Source organism: Phascolarctos cinereus, unplaced genomic scaffold, assembly GCF_003287225.1.
Source record: "Phascolarctos cinereus isolate Bilbo 61053 unplaced genomic scaffold, phaCin_HiC Scaffold_5;HRSCAF=322, whole genome shotgun sequence".
Classification (NCBI taxonomy): domain Eukaryota; kingdom Metazoa; phylum Chordata; class Mammalia; order Diprotodontia; family Phascolarctidae; genus Phascolarctos; species Phascolarctos cinereus.
In genome coordinates, this window is record NW_027555958.1 from 280,780,216 (window position 1) to 280,798,928 (window position 18,713).

Here is an 18,713-nt window from a genome sequence, read left to right on the forward strand (position 1 = left end):
TCCATTCCTTGTCTGTATTTCTGAGAAAGTAGGTTTATGTGGCAAATGTTTTGTTGCTACTTTTCTTCCTATGTCATTTTCAAAAACAATTTTTTTTGAATTAATTTTATCCTTTGGCTCACTATTAGTGGCATATACACTGTTATAGTGTGGTGCATGTGTTGGGGGAGGGGGATAGATTGTGAGCTATGATTGGTTTTAGGGGATGTAGACTCCCAGAGTACCTTGAATAATATTTAACTGGGGGAACCACCCTGTGAGTTATGGGTGACCCCTGGGTGCTACATAGCTATTTAGGCAGTCCTTAGAATAGACAGGTCTTATGATTTTTTGGAATATTATTGGGTAACACTTGGAGGAGGAAAAAAATCAAGTGCTTATGCCTGTTTGCAAGTGTTTTTTTTTTACAGGAGAAAGAATAAACCCCCCAAGTTCAAGATATAAGATGTTTTCCAGTGACTGCTAGCAAGCAGCTCTGATTGCTCTATAAGCACCATGGACTCTGTCCTCTAAACAGCAATACAGCTGGCAGAAATTTTAGGATGTTATGTGAGATGACAAAAACCATTAACCAAAAAAAAAAATCCATCCTTGGAGAGTAAAAGTCTCCCAAGCAAAATGTTAATACTAATAAAGATTCTCTTCTTCAAATAGAAAGGGTGAAGAGAGAGTTTAAGTCTTCAGAGTCTTTACACAGAAGTCCTCTTCCATGAGGGAAAAGGGTATAAAATACTCCTGGATGTATCTCTTTAAAGAAGTGGGGAAGTTGTCTCTTCGGGCTGTGAGCCTTTGCCCTCTGCTCAGTAATCACCATTGATGTCATAAAATCCAGAAGCACATGGGTTAGCTTTAAGATTCCCCCCTCACACACACACACACACACACCTGGTCCCCCAGTCCTATTTTCACCTAGTGAGGGAAAAAAGACAACAACTCTGAAGACTTGTATTAGCTGATGCAAAGTGAAGTGAGCAGACCTATGAAGACAATTTACAAGATAACTACAATAATTCAAAGGGAAAAAAAGAATACTTCAGAAGACTTAAGAATATTGACCAAAGGAGTAGCCAACCAGGAATTCAGAAGACTGAAGATGAAACATGCCTCCCACATTTTGAAGGAGAGGTGATGGACCAGAGGCCCATGAAACATTTCAGACATGAACACAGTGCTGATTGCTTTTGAATGCATGCAGTTATGTGTTACATGGGGGAGCTTCTCTTGGGGAGATAGTTGGTGGATAATAAAAGAAAAAGGGGAGACAAAGAAAGAAAAGTGTGAATGAAACATTAATAAATGAATAAAAGAGAGCACAAAGGAGTCCAGAAAGGGACTCCTTATCCTCATGGGCATTACTGGGGAGATGCATGCCATGCAAGAAGAGCACTATCATTACTAGACAGTGTGTTTGTGAGAGGAGTGGTAACACAAGAGCTGTCACCCTGCTATCCTGTGAAATGGGGCTCAGGGATAGTGGTGTCTGGGGGAGGAAATATGCTTTCCCAGGGAGGAAGTGAACATCTCTAGATGTTAGCATCTTTGGTTAAATCCCTGTCCTTCAGTGCTATTTATACATGTTTTGTGGAGCTATTTTAACCAAGGCTTTATTCCTCCTTTTTCTTTGTCACTCTGAAAAATATTGATATCATTTATTTTTAACCATATTATTTATACCACATTATTTAATGTGGTATTATTTATTTATTTAATGTACACATTTATTTATTTTATTTGTTTATGTATGTATATATATTCACATATATGCATATGCAAACATATATAATGCATACATTCACTCTCCATCCCAGAAAGCTAACATGGGAGAAAGAAGATAAAAAAAATTTCAACAGAACTAATCAACCTACTGATCAAGTCCGATAGGAATTTTTCCTTAGCCACAATTACTCATACGTGCAAAGATGAATATGTATTCTCATCTCTTTTTGTATATGTGTGTATGTGATGGGGAGGGTTGCATTAGCATGTGTAGGAGGAGAGTTTGTTCATTATGCATTTTTTTATTATGAAATTAAAATCAACACAAACATTTCAATTTGCAGTTAACTGAGAAGAGGTGTATATGAAGCTGAAGTTTTCTTCAATACACTTGTTTTTCAAAGCATGTATTGTTTGATAAGTTAGTAACAAAACTGCTCTGCTTTTCTGTATCCCCTTCTGGACTCCTTTGTGCTCTCTTTTATTCATTTATTAATGTTTCATTCACACTTTTCTTTCTTTGTCTCCCCTTTTTCTTTTATTATCCACCAACTATCTCCCCAAGAGAAGGTCCCCCATGTAACACATAACTACATGCATTCAAAAGCAATCAGCACTGTGTTCATGTCTGAAATGTTTCATGGGCCTCTGGTCCATCACCTCTCCTTCAAAATGTGGGAGGCATGTTTCATCTTCAGTCTTCTGAATTCCTGGTTGGCTACTCCTTTGGTCAATATTCTTAAGTCTTTTGAAGCATTCTTTTTTTCCCTTTGAATTATTGTAGTTATCTTGTAAATTGTCTTTATAGGTCTGCTCACTTCACTTTGCATCAGCTAATACAAGTCTTCAGAATTTTCTCTCATTATGTGATTCCATCAAAATACAATTATGTAATTATGCATGATTTAGAGTATCCCTCCCCCCCCCATGGCTATGGATAAACTGGACTTCTTTGAGAATTGCCTGTTCATATCTTTAAGGCATTTATTGATTGGGGAATGGCTCTCATTCAAATTATAAATTTGAATTTGTTCCTTATCTACCTTGGAATTCAGATGTTCATTGAGAAAACCAGCTGCAAAGATTTTTTTTTAATACTTAATAGTATCTCATCTAATCTTAGTTATATTGGATTTTTGTGCAATGCTTATATTTTTGTGATGCAATTTGCTCATTTTATATTCTATGACCCTTCCTGTTGTTTCTTCTGATACAAACTCTTCCCCTAACCAAAAATCCAAAAGGTGATTTCTTCTTTTATTGTCTAATTTGTTTATGATCTTTCATATTTAGGTCACATTCATTGGAAGTTTGTCTTACTTTAACTTGTGACATGTTAGTCTAATGCTAATTTCTGTCACAGGGATTTCCAGTTTTGCACATAGTAAGTCCTCATTCCAGTAGCTGAAGTTTTTGTATTTATTCACCATTAGGTTATTAGGTATCTTTTCTTCTGGGTTAGTTCTGTAGCTAACTTGTTCCACTGAGTAATCTATGTTTTAACTAGTACCAAATTGCTCTGAGAATAATTGCTTTGTTATGTTACTTGAGATCTGATGTTACTAGATCCCACTCCTTCCTACCCACCCCCAATATTTCCCTTGACATTTTTGACCATTGAACTTTCCCTTGAGATCTAAGGCAAATCCAAAAGACTTATGATGGAAAATGCTATCCACATTCAGAGAAAGAATTTGAAGTCTGAATGCAGATGGAAGCATACTATTTGCTTTTCTTTGCTTTTGTTATTTTCTTTTATTTGTTCTTTCTTGTGGTTCCTCCCATTAGTTCTAATTCTTCTTTACATCATGACTAATGTGAAAATATCTTTAATATGAATGTGTAAGTAGAGCCTGTATCAGATTGCATACCATCTTCGGGAGGGGGTAGAAAGTGGGGGAGAAAATTCAAAACTCAAAATCTAGTGGAAGTGAATGTTGAAAATTAAAAATAAATAAATTAATTATGAAAAAGAAATTTCCCTTGAGATTGTTTCTAAATGAATTTTATTATTTTTTTCTTGTTCTATGGAATAATATTTGCTAGTTTGATTTTTATGGAACTGAATGAGTAAATTAATTTAATAATATTGTTATTTTTTGTTATATTGACTTAATGTACCAATAAGAAATTATTATTTATCTAATTATTTAGGTCTGTTTTTAATTCTGTAAACTGTTTTGTAGTTGTATTTATGTAATTCCTGTTTATATCCTGGTAGTAGACTCTTGAGTATTTAATAATCATATAGTTATTTTAACTAAACTATGTTTTTTTATTTCTCCTTCATGGGTTTTATTGATATTTTGCTTTATCTGAAATGAAAAAAAAAATTTAGTGGCATTCCCAACATATTTATTTTCTTTATTTTCCTTCTTTATAGAGACTGTGGATTCAAGTTCTTTTTCTCCTGATAATTATTTTTGCTCTGCAGGCTACAAATTCTGCAATTTATTCTCATTTAAATTATTCAAGGTTCTGATTGTTGTTCCATGCTGTCTTGGGAAGTCAGGCAGTTGTCTATATTTTACCATATCTTGGTTCAATTTCCTTTCTTTTGAAATATTTATTTAGATATATTTACAATCTTTTAGATGTCTAAGTAGTCATTGTTCTTTTCATTTTATCATTTTACCTATTGATTCATCATCTCATTACTTAGGTTTATAACTGTTTTCTTCCTATGTTGGTCACCTAGTCTGATTTCCTTCTATTAGCCATATTTCTCACTTTCTGACACCCTTCCTTTAAATGGTAGATTTTCTCCCAGGATTGAACCTCAAACTTGTCTCTACCTCCTCCTGCTTTTAGGAATTAAATTTTCGAACTGATGAACCAGAGATGAAAGTCAACTGGAACTGCTTGGAGAGGAAACAGAGAAAGAAACTTCTACCTCTACCTCATCATCCTTGGGAGACACTCATTAGTGGGGATAATTCTTCAGCTTTGTGTCCTGGAATCTGTTTCTCCTTTCTCCTTGTGTTTGCCTCTATCCACTTTCTACATCATTTTTTCTCCCTGACTCCCTCCCTCCAGTACCAGGATATGTCTCCTACTTTGGTATCATTTCTCTATCTCTGCTACTCTTTTTGTCTCTGTCATGATCAATTGCTGTATCATATTTCCTTTCTTGCTGGACATGTCTTTCTTTTTTCACTCTTTTTGTCTCTGTTTCTCTCAGAGCTTATCACCCTCCCTAACCTCATCACTGCTTCTATTGGTCACTGGAGGCTGCATGTGAATTCCCCACTTCAAGTTTTGGTATGCTGTGCTGTCCATCTACAAAAGGCTCTACTGTGGGAGTGTCTTGCTGTCTAATCAGTGGGTTTTTAACAGTTACTGTGACTACTGACACCTTTGAGTGCTCCTGGGGAAGCCCAGTCTCAGAGCAGCTATTCAAAGTGGACCTCTAAGAGCACTACCTTCAAAACAATTCCTCATTCATTCAGCTGTACCTCAAGAAGTCAGTGAATCTAACCTCTAAAGTTCAATTCATCAAGCTGGCAGAAGGCTATGCCTGCCCTGAGAAAACTTGCTTCATCTCAGGCTGGGGTACCTTTTCTAGTCCTGTTGTCTATTATTACAGTAATCTCCAGTGCATGAACATGAATATATGCTCCGATGAAAATCACAAGAATTCCCACCCAGGAGCAATCATTCCATACATGGTCTGTTCTTGGGACAACAAAGGTGGGAAGTACTCCTGTCAGAATGATTCTGGGGGCCCCTTAATCTACAACGGGGCCCTGTAGGGCCTTGTACGGCCTGTGCAAATATCCTGGCGTCCATACCACATTGTGCTATTATACGAGCTCTACCCAAAATGAAATGGATCTGGATCCAAATGAAAAAGAAGCTGTGACACATTTTTCCTCTTCTTTCTCCTCTAAAAGTTAGTGCACTCTTATTAGTCCCTAGTCCTTCTTTCTGGGATATGTAGCTTAAAACTCCAGCACATGCCCTGCAAAGGAACTGATACCCAGCCCTTGATCTTTCTGATCAACCCTATTGACCTACTTTCCTCCCTTGAGGACTCAGGCATTCTGATTTCCACACCAAAGAACCCTCAGAGGATCCAGGTTTCCTAATCTCCATGCTCAGTTTGGATTCTGATGCACGGGAAAGAAATCAGATTATTTTCATAAAACAAAATAACAGGGCTACAAGCAACCTTTTAGAAAGATCAAATGCTCCAATTAATTTTTACAATTGAGAAACTGAGGGTTAAAGATACCTTTTCATGTTATATAGTCAGGATGTAGCAAAGCTAGAATTATAATCAGCATTCTCTCCCTGATGACGTGAGGTCTGAAGGCACAGGTCTATCGCCAACCTCCCAAGAGCCCTAGCTCCTTCCATGACCTCACTGTTGTCATTTCTCAGGTATCTAGAACAATGAATAACTGAGCTAGCACCTTTAGATTACCTCTAGTAAGCCCCACCCAGTCTTCCATGGATAATAGATTAATAAAAACCTATTCCCAAAAAAATTCAATGTTCACTAACTTCAGTCTTGTTCCAATTAAATATGAGAGGTTTGGACTGATTACAGCCGGAGGACAGGCCATTTTCTTCAATCTTGGTACAAGTTCACGTGCTAGCACCTTGCCCCAGTTTCCTCCATTCTTTAGGTTCTTTTGCCACATTAAGTTAATAATGTATAAGATTTTGTTCAGATTCAGAGGAGGGCTTGGTGGAATGGGAGTTCTTGGCAGATTTTCTCTGCCTCAGAATTCCTTGACCTAGTGGCCCCACCAAGAAGAGTACAGTCCTACTGTTCTTTTCCTTTTCCTGTACATGTTTGGGCACAGTTGATGTCTATTGCTTATTGAATTAGAATGTTGGATAAGGGCAGTAGTAGTGTGTGTACCATTAGAGATGGCAAGGAAAGGAAATTGTGGAGTGGTTTCCAGAGCACAATCCAATGATTAGTTTCCTGTACCCTAACAAATCATGGATACCCAGGCCTAAGTGAGAACTAGAGATTAACATTTTCCTTCTTCCTTTTTTGGCCTATGGAGACAGCTGTAATTGCTCTACCTCGATTGCATAATTCCTATGCTATGATTGTTGTTGCTATTTTGTGAGTTAGTGGGAATTGGAGAATATCTAGTCCTTTATCTTGTTTGTCACATGATTCCAAAGTCTCCTGTAACTGCCAATGATCTTGTGTTATGGAAATTTCTATTATTTCATATTTGAAGTTCTTTCTCTTGACTACCTTAATTTTTTTTTTTTTGGTAATTAAAATTATTTAGCATGACTACTGTGTAACTTGGAGTTTGAATACTGTTTTTCTTTGTTTTATTGTGTAATGTTTATTTTTCCTGATGGCAATGAGTGAATTTTAACAATTGATAATTTATTAATCTGTATTCAGAAAGTCTGGATAACTTCCTTGAATTATTTCCCACACTTATCTTTTTTTTTGTCTTGTTTTGCAAGACCTGTGATTCTTAAATTATCTCTGCATTTCAATGTCAGGAGCTTTGCTTTGCTAAGAATTCAAGTGTCCACTTAATGACATTGTGTGTTTTCTTCCAAATTTTCCTCCACTTTAGTACTTTTGTGTTCTAAAATATTCACATTTCTTTCACTTATTTTTTATTTTATTCTAAATTCTCTGAACTGTATCTATTTGTTTCCTAAACTAATTGTTGTTTTTTCTTTTGTTGAGAGAGCTCTAATTTCTAAACTCTATTCATTCCTGATTTTTTTTCTTTTGTAGATTTTATTTATTTTTTGAAGTATTCTGGAGTTTCTTTTTGTTGTTCTATGCTCTCTTGGGGTCCCAAGGTATTTTGTCTTTCATCAGGTACTAATGGTTCACTTTCCTTCATATTACAGTTTTTTTTAAAGTTTGTGTTCTTTTTGAGCTTTTAAAAGTCTTTTGTTTTTTTATAATATTTTCTTCTGATAAATTTGTTTTTGTTGTGGGTTTTTATGACACTTTTTTCTTTGGATACCTTTTGCATTCCATCCTTTTCTTGGATTTTTTTGTTTCTTTCTTTTTCTCTCACTCCTCCCAACTTACTAGTAAACAGATCTTAGGGGTTGGACGGCAAGGCTGCTTCAGCTTTCTCACACTGGAGGATACAGGGTTCATTGACCTGGTGCCCTTAATGTCATCTTGGGGGTTGGGGAGAACTGAACCCATATGATTTTCAGACTTGTTTCCTTCAGGCTGATACAGCCACAGCATTAGCTTGTGCTCTGGCCACAGGTGCATGGAAGCTGGTGGTGGAGGGGTGTTGAATGAATGTTCTAAGCATTAGAGTTCCCTGGTGTCCAGTCATTTTGTATATATAAATATATATATATATATATATATATATATATATGTATATATATATATATATGCATACACATATATACACACATATATATATACATATATATGTATATGTGTGTGTATATATATATATATATATATATATATATATGTTTGAACTTTTCAGTGATTCTGTCTCCTTTTCCCCATAGATTTATCTTAAATTCTTCCTTGTTTATATTTACATACCTAATGCTTAGTCCTGTCCCTAGCATGTAGTAAGCACTTAATGAATGTTTGTCTTTGTCCATTCATTCATTCATTCATTTATTCATGTCAGGCCCATGATTCCTTTGGAGGGGGAGACTGAAGGATTGAACAGGTTTGACAAAAATGACCAATTAGCCACCTTGCTGGTCATGTATGTCCCAAATCTTGAGAAAATTTTAGTCTGTGAAGTGAATTCGTTTTATTTCTACTGATTACTCATTTTCTATTTGCAGCTAGAAGAGATCTTAGAAATCATATAAGCCATTAGATTTTATACTAAGGAAACTGAGGCGCAAAGAGATGAAGTGATTTGTACAAAGTCTTAGTTTTCTGATCTTAGTTCAGAGTACTATAGTAAATCAAATTCTCTGGGAGAATATTAAGAGCAACACTGCACTGACACGAGAACAAGCTACCTAGCACCTTTGAAGGAAACATGCAAAGTGGGAAATAGGAGTAGATATTTTCAGTTAGTTATTCCTATTCCATTCCCTCTCATATTGGAGTGGGGCAGTTATAGGGAAGTAACATTACACAAATGAGCTATGGATCTAAGTTCAGCTGTTGGTTTTGGGATAAATAATTGCTTAACTTATGATACTGAAATTTTAAAATGTAATTTTCCCTTCCCCCAAGGGGACATCATTTAAGGTAATGGACTTTTACTCCTTTCTGCTATAAAATGGGAATTTGTCACCATCAGGAAATAAGCCTGTCTCCACTTTGAGGATATAATGACTCATGCAGGTGTCCTCAAGAGCACAGTCTGCAGAAGGAATGATGCTTCATATTTTATCTACAAGTGCTTCTCTGAAATAATCAGTCACTAGAGAGAATCTCAAAGGGAATGTAAAAGATCATTATGAGGCCCCTAGTGCAGTTCATATTTTGGCAGCTTTAAAAAAAAGTTGGAAAGAAATATAGCATGTTTAATTATTTAACTAAATCATCCAGTTGACTTTTTTTTCCTTTGAGTCTATCTAATGAGGCAGTGTGGCATCAGAATTCCTCGGTTTGAACCTTACCTTACTTTACTTGGAATGTAAATGTGTGACAAGTCATTTAATCCCTCTGATAATCCTTATCTGCAAAATTGGACTAATAGTATTTGCGTTAAATAGCACTTAGAGTTGTTGGGATGAAAGTGTAATACAATGGACTATGTAAACAAACAAAATTCTAAACCTACATGTACATACAGGCAAGAAGCCAAAAAAATTGCATATATAAACAGAATCTACACTGGAGTTTGGCGCCAATGTCTCATTATGGTGTGGAGCTAATATTGGATTTTCAAAGACTATGACAGTGGAATAAAAACTTCAGGAAATTGTCTTAAACCTGGAAGCTTTAAGCCTAGATTCAACTACAGACTACATTTCTGCCAGCTGAGTATGTCTCACTGAGTTCCTAAATGCTCATCCTCACAATTTCACACAATGACCCCCTCCCACCAATAGTAATCTCCAATGCCACTGGCAAAGGCGTAGAGGAGTCATGTTCTGTATTAATAAAAAGAGTTCTTACATCAATGGTCTCTGCCTCAAGAAGCTTACAAACCTAGTTGGGAAAAATATACAAAAATAGTGAAATATGCAAATTCAGTACATAACACAAGGTATGTCTTCAGGTAGTAGTGATTGATTTTGAAATGCATAGCACAGGCAGTTTGAGCTACAGAAGTGGAGAAGACAGAATGACTACAGTTAGCAAGAAGCCTAGGAAGACTTCATAAAGAAGACTTTTGTCCTATTCCCTTGGCCCTACTCAGGATTGACAATTAGACTGAGGGTGGAACCAGATGCATAAAGAATCTGGAAAACTTCACTAAGTTAGAGGAAATCCTATCCGTAAAACAACAAAATTGGACTAGATGACATGGAGCCCGTGACTGAGCAAGAATGAAAAGTTAGCAATGAGACAGTGTGTGGTCTTGAAGAGTGAGAGGTGAGTTGAATATAAATAACTGCTATAGAAGATATAATCAAATTCCAGGGTACAAAACAGAAGAAACATTGTCAAAGGGACATATTTGTATAATATGGTAAGTAGTTAACATAAATGAATGCCTTGGATCTGGGAGAAAGTCATAGATAGTAGTAATAGTCTAAGACTGAAGTAAGGGTCAGTGAAATCAGATAAACTGAAGGACAAAGGAAAGATTTGAATTCAATCACAGTATTCATTATTTACCATAATCCATCATCATTTGTATTTGTAGACTTTTAAGTTAACCCTGCCTCTTGGAGAGAACCATCATTACACTGGGACGGCTGGAACCCTGCCCCGGGATAGTAAATCTTGAGAGTATGAGCAATATAAGCACCTTCAGAGGGAAGAGTGTGTGTGGTGTGTGTGTGTGTGTGTGTGTGTGTGTGTGTGTGTGTGTATGTGTGACAGGATCAGCCCCTCCCAGACAGATGCAACATGTTTCTTCCCATACATGTGGAGACTATAAAGAAAACAAAGCTGGTCCTAGATTCTGATTGGTCCCAGCTTCTTTGATGTACCTTCTAGGGGCATAAAAAGTCTCAGCCACATGGAGTCTGGGCCTCTCAGACTTTCTGGTTGCCTAAGATCACACAAGATGCCATTACCATATTCTAATTTCCTACTGACCAGATGTGTTCTCATTTGGAAATAAAGGGGACAGGGAGAAGGTGTAGCTGGAAAAGCTAAATGATACTCTACCCTTGTTGCATAGTCTTACTGTGTTACAGCAAAGTAGACCTCCTTTAGTAAATATTCAACGACTTATGAGTACCTCATTTCATCCAAAAGTCAAACCCAAATTAAGAGTGTGCTGGTGTTAGAGCCATGCTTCTGACATGGTGATTCCTTTACTTCTACCACCTCCACCTCAATTATTTTTCCCTTATGTGAAAACAGTTCCTATCTATAGATCTATAGTTGCTTATTGAAATTTTTTAGGGACAAACAAGAAAGAAGTATATAGGTTACAATTTCCATTCTAAGACATAGTGAGAAGACTAATGGAAAAGCTGGTGAAACTGACCTCACCAGGATAAGTTCAAGTATCAGGGATACTTTTAAAAAAGGCCTTCAACCAGGGATCCACAGGTCTGATTTTAAAAGGTTGATATGAAAATGAGAGGGAAGGAGGAATATTCTACATGTATATACTTGTATGTGTATATAAATCATCTTCCTTTTCCTGAGAAAAAAAGGACAAAAATAATACAACAGAATCCTTACAACCTCAGAGTCACTTTGACCACCTTCAGTCAGTGCCATTGCTTGTCTTAAACATCTGTTCTCAGTAATCTCCCATGTGTTCATTCTCTGTTTAAAATCTCAAAACATCATTAATTTATCTTCATGTTATTTTTAATATTGGTGTTGCTTTGAAACAATCACTAGTCTCTGGTCATCAGCATGAGCAGCGAAATGTACTGTATAAGGCTGAATCTCTTGAGATTATAAATTTGGCCACTGAGTTTTCTTTGATTCAGGTAGAAGTGTTCCTGTTGAAATATCGGCAATTTACCATGAAAAGAAAAATGCCAAGATCTCCTTTACACTTTACTACCTCCTCTCAATGAAGTGACAAACCATCTCCAGGTAAATGTAGCTTGCTGGGAAGATTAGAGTTTTGATCCTATTGGGAGGACCATCCTGATGTATTCCCAAATTGTTCACCAGCAAACCTGGAGACTATAATCCTGAATCTTCTGCTATTTGAGTACTATGGAATTATAGGCTGTAAACTGACTATTTCAAATTATTTTCTGGATTTTTACCAAACAACACTGAGAAAATGCTGTTTTTGCTTACCTTTTCAAAGGTCAGTCTATAAATTTGACACCCAGTCCTGAAGAAAGTTCATCTTTCCTAACAATATCTCATTTATCTCCTTGCAGCAATAATGAACCCATAGTGATCAAAATAAACATGTTAGTTTGTTAGTGTTGTTGAATGAACCAGAGTTAAGCACTCTACAATGTTCAAAGATACTATTGTGGGAGGATAGTGTCCATTAAAGGAATATATCCAATAAACCTGGGTTAATGAACCAGGTCATGGAACCCTAAGGGCTTATTCTGATACTAGGACAGTTTTGCCCCATCTTCTTGTCAAAGCCATATTCTAACCATGTGTCCTATGAGGAAATGGAGAACAATTATAACTGAAACAATTAGATCATTTTGGTTGCTTTCAATTTCTCTTTGTTAGCCTCCAAAAAGATGCTGTTTGGGCTGCTGTATCTCTGAGGTAAATTGAGAAGCTTTCAGAGGTGAAAGAAATTGATCATCTCCTATCACGAAAGTGTTTTATTTTTTAAATTAATGGATAGACTAACATGGAGTTTTCCTAATGTCAATTGTTATTTGCAATATGTATTTGTAAGGCCAAATATACTTTGTATAGATAGGAATTTTTCTTGTTAAAAAAACATCCTACTCCCTGGTAATTACAGAGGAACCCATTTTATAGAACAAATTGTATGAAAAATTTTTAGATGTTGTAGATTAAACAATATTCTCACTGCCTACACGACCCTATCTCCATGGACACTGGCATAACTAAACATAATTCTTTAAAATACATAATCAAAAAGAAGTATGAATGAATGAATGAATGATTTAATGAATAAAAGCAAATAGATAAATGAATAAAATAATAAATGAGCATGTGAAAAGATATATGATAGCTAGGTATTTAGATAGTATAGATAAAGAACTCTATAGCCATGAAGTAGTAACTATATCTACTAGGACCAGAAGTTAAGAAGGCTAGAAACCTGAGGTCAAATCTTACCTCAGACCCTTACTAGCTGTGTAATGGTAGGCAAGTCACTTAACCTCTTGTTGAATTAATTCCTTATGTATAAAATGAAGGAGGTGGACTTGATGGTATTAAAGGTCCCTTACAGTTTTTAATCTGTGATCCTATAACTTTATGATTTGAATTGAAATTGGACTTAAGTGACTCAATTCTCCCCCTAACACCCTCATACACATTGAAAATACTATGAATCTGATAAGATAAAATCACCAAGGAAAATTGAGGTAGAGAAGAGAAGTAATTGACAGAGGAGCCAGGTAAGGCAAGGCAAGACAACATAAAGAAATGTGAGGCAAGGTGAGGAATGAGAAGTCAGAGAAGGGAAGGGGAGAAAATGGAAGGGAAAGGAAACAGGCAAAGTTTGAGACTTTCTAAAAGCTAATCCGCTAATTTCCAACATTCTAATGTATATGTATATGATATATTCCAATTTGCTAATGTATACATACAAGAACAACACGTCAAAAGTTCAATTGCATAATAGGCAATCTAGTGGAACATATCTTTGTAAATTCCATGGCTCTGTTGATGAATTGCTTTATTAAATATGATTACCATCTGAATTTGCTGTTTGATGTGTGCATAAAATGTAATTTGGGTTTTTGAAATCTTACCCTATTAATGGTTGGAAAAGAACTAATATGTTAAAAATGTGTAGAAATTATAGCAAAAAAAAAATAAATCAAATCTATTACAATCATCCTAAAAGAAATTTATATAGACTGCTTCTACCAATGTAAACAGTTCTTTTAATTAAAATATCAGAGATATTTCAAGAGAAACAGCTAATACTTCACAATTGCATTAGTCCCCATTTAATGGAATGGGGAACTTGGATGCTCAGCAAATATTTGGAACAACTCATGCCTTTCAGGAATAGACAGATGTGAGAGAGGAAGAAGAAATTAACATAGAAAAACTGCAGACCATTCACGATCTATTTTCTAGTTCCTTGATTGAAGGCATTAACTTTTGTTTTATTAACTTCTTTCTTGCCCTTCAAGAATTGAGGGTGCTCCATTCTACCTCTGGGTTGGACTGCCCAGGGGGGACCTGCTGCTCAAAGGTTTTCAACCACAGCTGACTATGATTAGAAGGATTGAGAGAGATCAGTACTTGATTAACTTTCAGCTGCTATTGGTTTTCCCCAGTTCCTGCAGGAGAATTAATCTGTAGGTTTGACCAAATTTCAGATGGTAATGGATACCAGACAAAATGGGCCCACCCAAATCATCAAACATAAGGAATCTCTTTCTTCCTGTTTTAATTTCATAAACGTATTAATACCTACTCATCCATTATCTACAATAATCATAAATCCAATCCCCTTCCTCTTTTATTTTCTATTCTTTTCTCAAGTCTGCTCCAATTAATCCATCTCTTAGAATAAACTGATCCTTGAGCACCATTAATGGAGCAGGTAATAGTTTTGTTAGGGGTATTATATTTATTATTTGGATTATCTCATTTCAGCTCCCCAGGAGCTCACCATGTACTCCAAGATGCATGGTCTTCATTGACTCCTGGAGGGGACCTTATAGATAATTTAGTCCAACAACCTCATTTGAGAGAGAGAGCACCCAAGGCTCAAGACAGAGAAAGTGACTTGCCCCAGGTCAAAGAAAATGAGAGTAGAGCTGTATCTTAATCTTCACAAACACACACATGCACACACATACTCCCCAAGTTATCTAGTTCTATTTGTTTATCATTTCCTTAGGAAACTCCTTTTCTCTAAATATTTTATCATAATATACTTGGCCAATAAAGCTATGATGTTCCCAAAAACCTCTGGGCTTTTGCTCTCTTTAAAAGACAAAAACCTCCCTTGCGGTGGATTAGTTCTGCTCAATACTACACTCCTTCCTTTTCCTTGGCAGTCCCATGCTGTCATTCTCTTGAATAATCCACGCTAAAATCTTCCACATGTTGGATTCTTTTAGAGCAGAGACCTTGCTACTATTTTACTTCCTGTAACGTCAGTGATTGGAAAAGTGTTTAATAAGTCCCTTTTCTTCATAGGAAACTCTTGCATGGAATTATCCATATAAATTTAGAAGGAATGATAAGAGTTTAATGTGACCTAGTTATGTCAAATCTTGAGGGCATCATTGACTCTCACATTTTTCCTGCTATACACAGGAAACCCAACAATAACACCTTGATGATAATGTCCCAATTATATCATTCATACTCCAGGAGCTGAGATGCAATTGAATTTCTTCCCTATCCCCAAGGTCATTTTTGAGTCTTAAGTCTCAAATGTATCCTTTAAAACAACAAAAACAAAAAACAAAATAACTTTTTTCCTTAATCCTGAGTCCACCATGTCCGGTTTCTAGGTCCTTCAAATCAGGCCCTTTATATTCCTTGAGTTACAAGAGTCATAACAATAGTCTATTGCTTTTAGTACCATTAGTTGGTTTAATTGCTACAGCTCAGAACTCCCAAACTCGAGCAATCCACCAGCCTCAGCATCTCAGGCAGCAAGGATTTCATGTGTGTACTTCTACATCTGTTAGAACTGAAATCCTATATTACTGAAAAAATAAGAGAGGAGCACTTTGTAAAGTATTTGATAATACAGGGTTTGGGAATTCTGAGGAAATGGTAACGAGAGACGACTAAAAGTGAGGTTGTCTTCCACTCTTCCAAATAAAGTAGAAAATGCCCCCAAATAAACCCCTAAAATATAATAATCATGTGAATAAAATTAATGAATGTACTTCAACTGAAGATAGATTCATTATTCGTTACCCTAGAATTTATTCCTCTGACCCCACTTAACAGAGCTTGCTACCCTGGGGATCTGGGTATTTCTCATCATAAAGTATGCCTTTATTTAAAAAAAAAAATTGATCATAAAATGGTCCTTATGAGAGCATAAAGGAATGTGAAACAAAAGTTAAAGAATAGAAACAAATTATAGCCTGATACAATTAACAATTAATAAGGAAAACATGAGGAAAAGACCTAAATGGAGACTAAGTAATGACATCAGAATAAATGGGTCCAAGAATAAAGAACAGAAAAAAAATAAGAAAAACTAAAGATAACATTGAGGTAACATACCCAAAACTGAAGGGATGTAACTGAGGCAATTCTTGAAAGAAAAGTTGTTTATCTGAAAATATTTTTAAAGTAGGAAAAAGAGTAAATGAATTAACTGAATATAAAAAAGGTTAAAAAACTAGAAAATAAGAAAATCAGGCAATTCTCAAACAAGTACAAAACAAAATATAAAAAGAAAACATAGAGAAGAAATTGAAAAACTTGAGAATAAAAAAGACTATCAAACCAGTATGAAAAACTCAGGGTTTTTTTTTTAAAGAATAAAGTCAATGAATATTAACTAACCAATATTGTAAAAGGGAATAGAAAAACATGATTTTTTAAAAATAACTAGGATGAAGTCAAAACAGAAAAAATAGAGTATTATGAGCAACTCTCAGGAACAATCATCTGCCAACAAACTGAAAAACTCAACCCCGAGTAATGTGTACCTACAGAAATACAAAACAACACAATGACAAAAGAAAAAGAGATTGTAAACAATCCTTTCTTCTAAAAAAGAAATTAAGCAATCCATCAATGAATCGCCAATGAGAAATCTCCTGGGCTACATAGATTTAAAATTGAATTATATCAGGCATTTGATACCTCTGCTATAAATATTATTCTCAAAAAAAAAAGAGGAAAAAATGTTTTATTAAATTCCTATGTGATAAATGGGATGGTAAAGTATTTATTAAGAATTTCTTGTGGTCCAATCACTGAGTTAAAGGTTCTCTTGGAAAAAAAAGGGAAAAGATATTAACCTCTGAAAGCCTAGAAAATATTGCCCCAGTAAAAACCTTGGAAGAGTTGAACCAGAAGAAAGATGGGGTACAGCAGTCCAGTAGCCCACATAGCTTGAGGGATTAATGGGAAAGGCCCCTCTTGCCCTGGGGCAAGGGGAACAGTACAGAATGGGAGGCATCCCAGAAAGCTAGCAGAAAGCCTCACCTCAGCATACCAGGAGGAGATCCTGAAACCCAAGTGGTGGAGCAGGCAAACACCAACACCTGGAGCCCAAGTGCCTGAGTGATGGCAGTGGAACAAGAAACCAACTTGGAAAACCACCATGTGCCTCTGCAATCTACAGCAAATGGGTCTCCCAGTGCCACAGCAAAAGTAAGGGAAGCAGCACTCCAGGGGGCCTCACGCAAAAAAACATCCTACAGCATCCATCTGAAAGGAGCTTAAGAAAGCAAAAGGAAGAAAAGGCCCAGATGAGCAGGAGATCTTCAGGAGCCACTCTACACAATCCTGACCCTAAAGTTCCAGTGTTGCTGATTTCAGCACAAAACCAGGCAAGCAGCCAGAACCCTACAGCCTCCGGCATTAGAGGCCCTAGCACACAAAGCCAGTCACCAGGCCCCAGGCTCGGGTCAGTGCTCTCTGCTCCCCAGCAGGAGATCTCAATCTCTTTAAAGACCAGGGAATAAGAAAACACCATGAGCAACACATGGCAGAGTGAAAGCAGTGACTTGCTTGATCTCTCCCTCAAACACCTCCAAATACTCATAAAAAATGGCTCTAAACAAATTCTAAAGCAGCAGAACCCACAAAAAGACAGAATGAAACAAATTTCCAGCCCAAGACAACCTGCATGATTGATAAGAAAGGTATATCGCACCGGGCTGGGAGGGGAGCACAGTGTTGCGAGTGTGCACAGGCCGCAGAACACCTGGAGCAGGCCTCAGAGGACTGAATCGCGGGCAGCTGTGGTGGTTTCCAGACTCCTCAATCCACGAATGCCAAAGACAACTTAGAAGGTCAGTGGGAAAAGCCTGTTTCTGTAGTGCTGAGAGAGGAATGCGGGGCCTCAACTTCATTCCCCAAGAGCATGGCCCTGGGGGGGCAGCTGCCTCCTGAGCTTCCAGCCTATAGACTTAGGGGGAATCCAGTGGCTGATCAGAGAGGGATTGCAGGGATCTCTTTGCCAGGGCTAAGGGGGGAATCTCTTGCTTTGCCTGTGCTTGGATCTGGGTCACAGTTCTGGGCAGCGGTCCTGGGGTGATGAGGAGAGCTGGAGTGGTGGAGCTTGTAGTAGCTGTGGAGTGGAAACCCTCCTCACAGTTACAGGACAGAAGGGAGTACTTGTGGTCACAGGCCAGGAAAGGAGTAAACACCTTGCCCCTTATTACCACCTTGGAAGATCTGAAAAATTACAGGTCCCTACAAGTATCTCTGAAAACAGCTGTAGAAACCCCAAAGCTTGGGACTGTACATTCTCCACATTGGAAGCAGACTCTTACCTTAACAAAGAGTTTAAAACTCAAGTAATTGGTCAGGATCCTGAGTCAGACTATATTATCTTACTTTGGTGAAAAAGAAGATTAAAATACACAACCAGAAGAAGACAACAAAGTCAAAGATCCTACATCCAAAGCCTCCAAGAAAAATATGATTCAATCCCAGGCCTTGGAAGAGCTCAAAAGGGATTTTGAGAAGCAAGTAAGAGAAGTAGAGGAAAAACTGGGAAGAGAAATGAGTGATGCAAGAAAATCATGAAAAACAAGTCAACAGCTTGCTAAAGGAGACCCAAAATAATACTGAAGAAAATAATACCTTAAAAAATAGCCTAACCCAAATGGCAAAAGAGGTC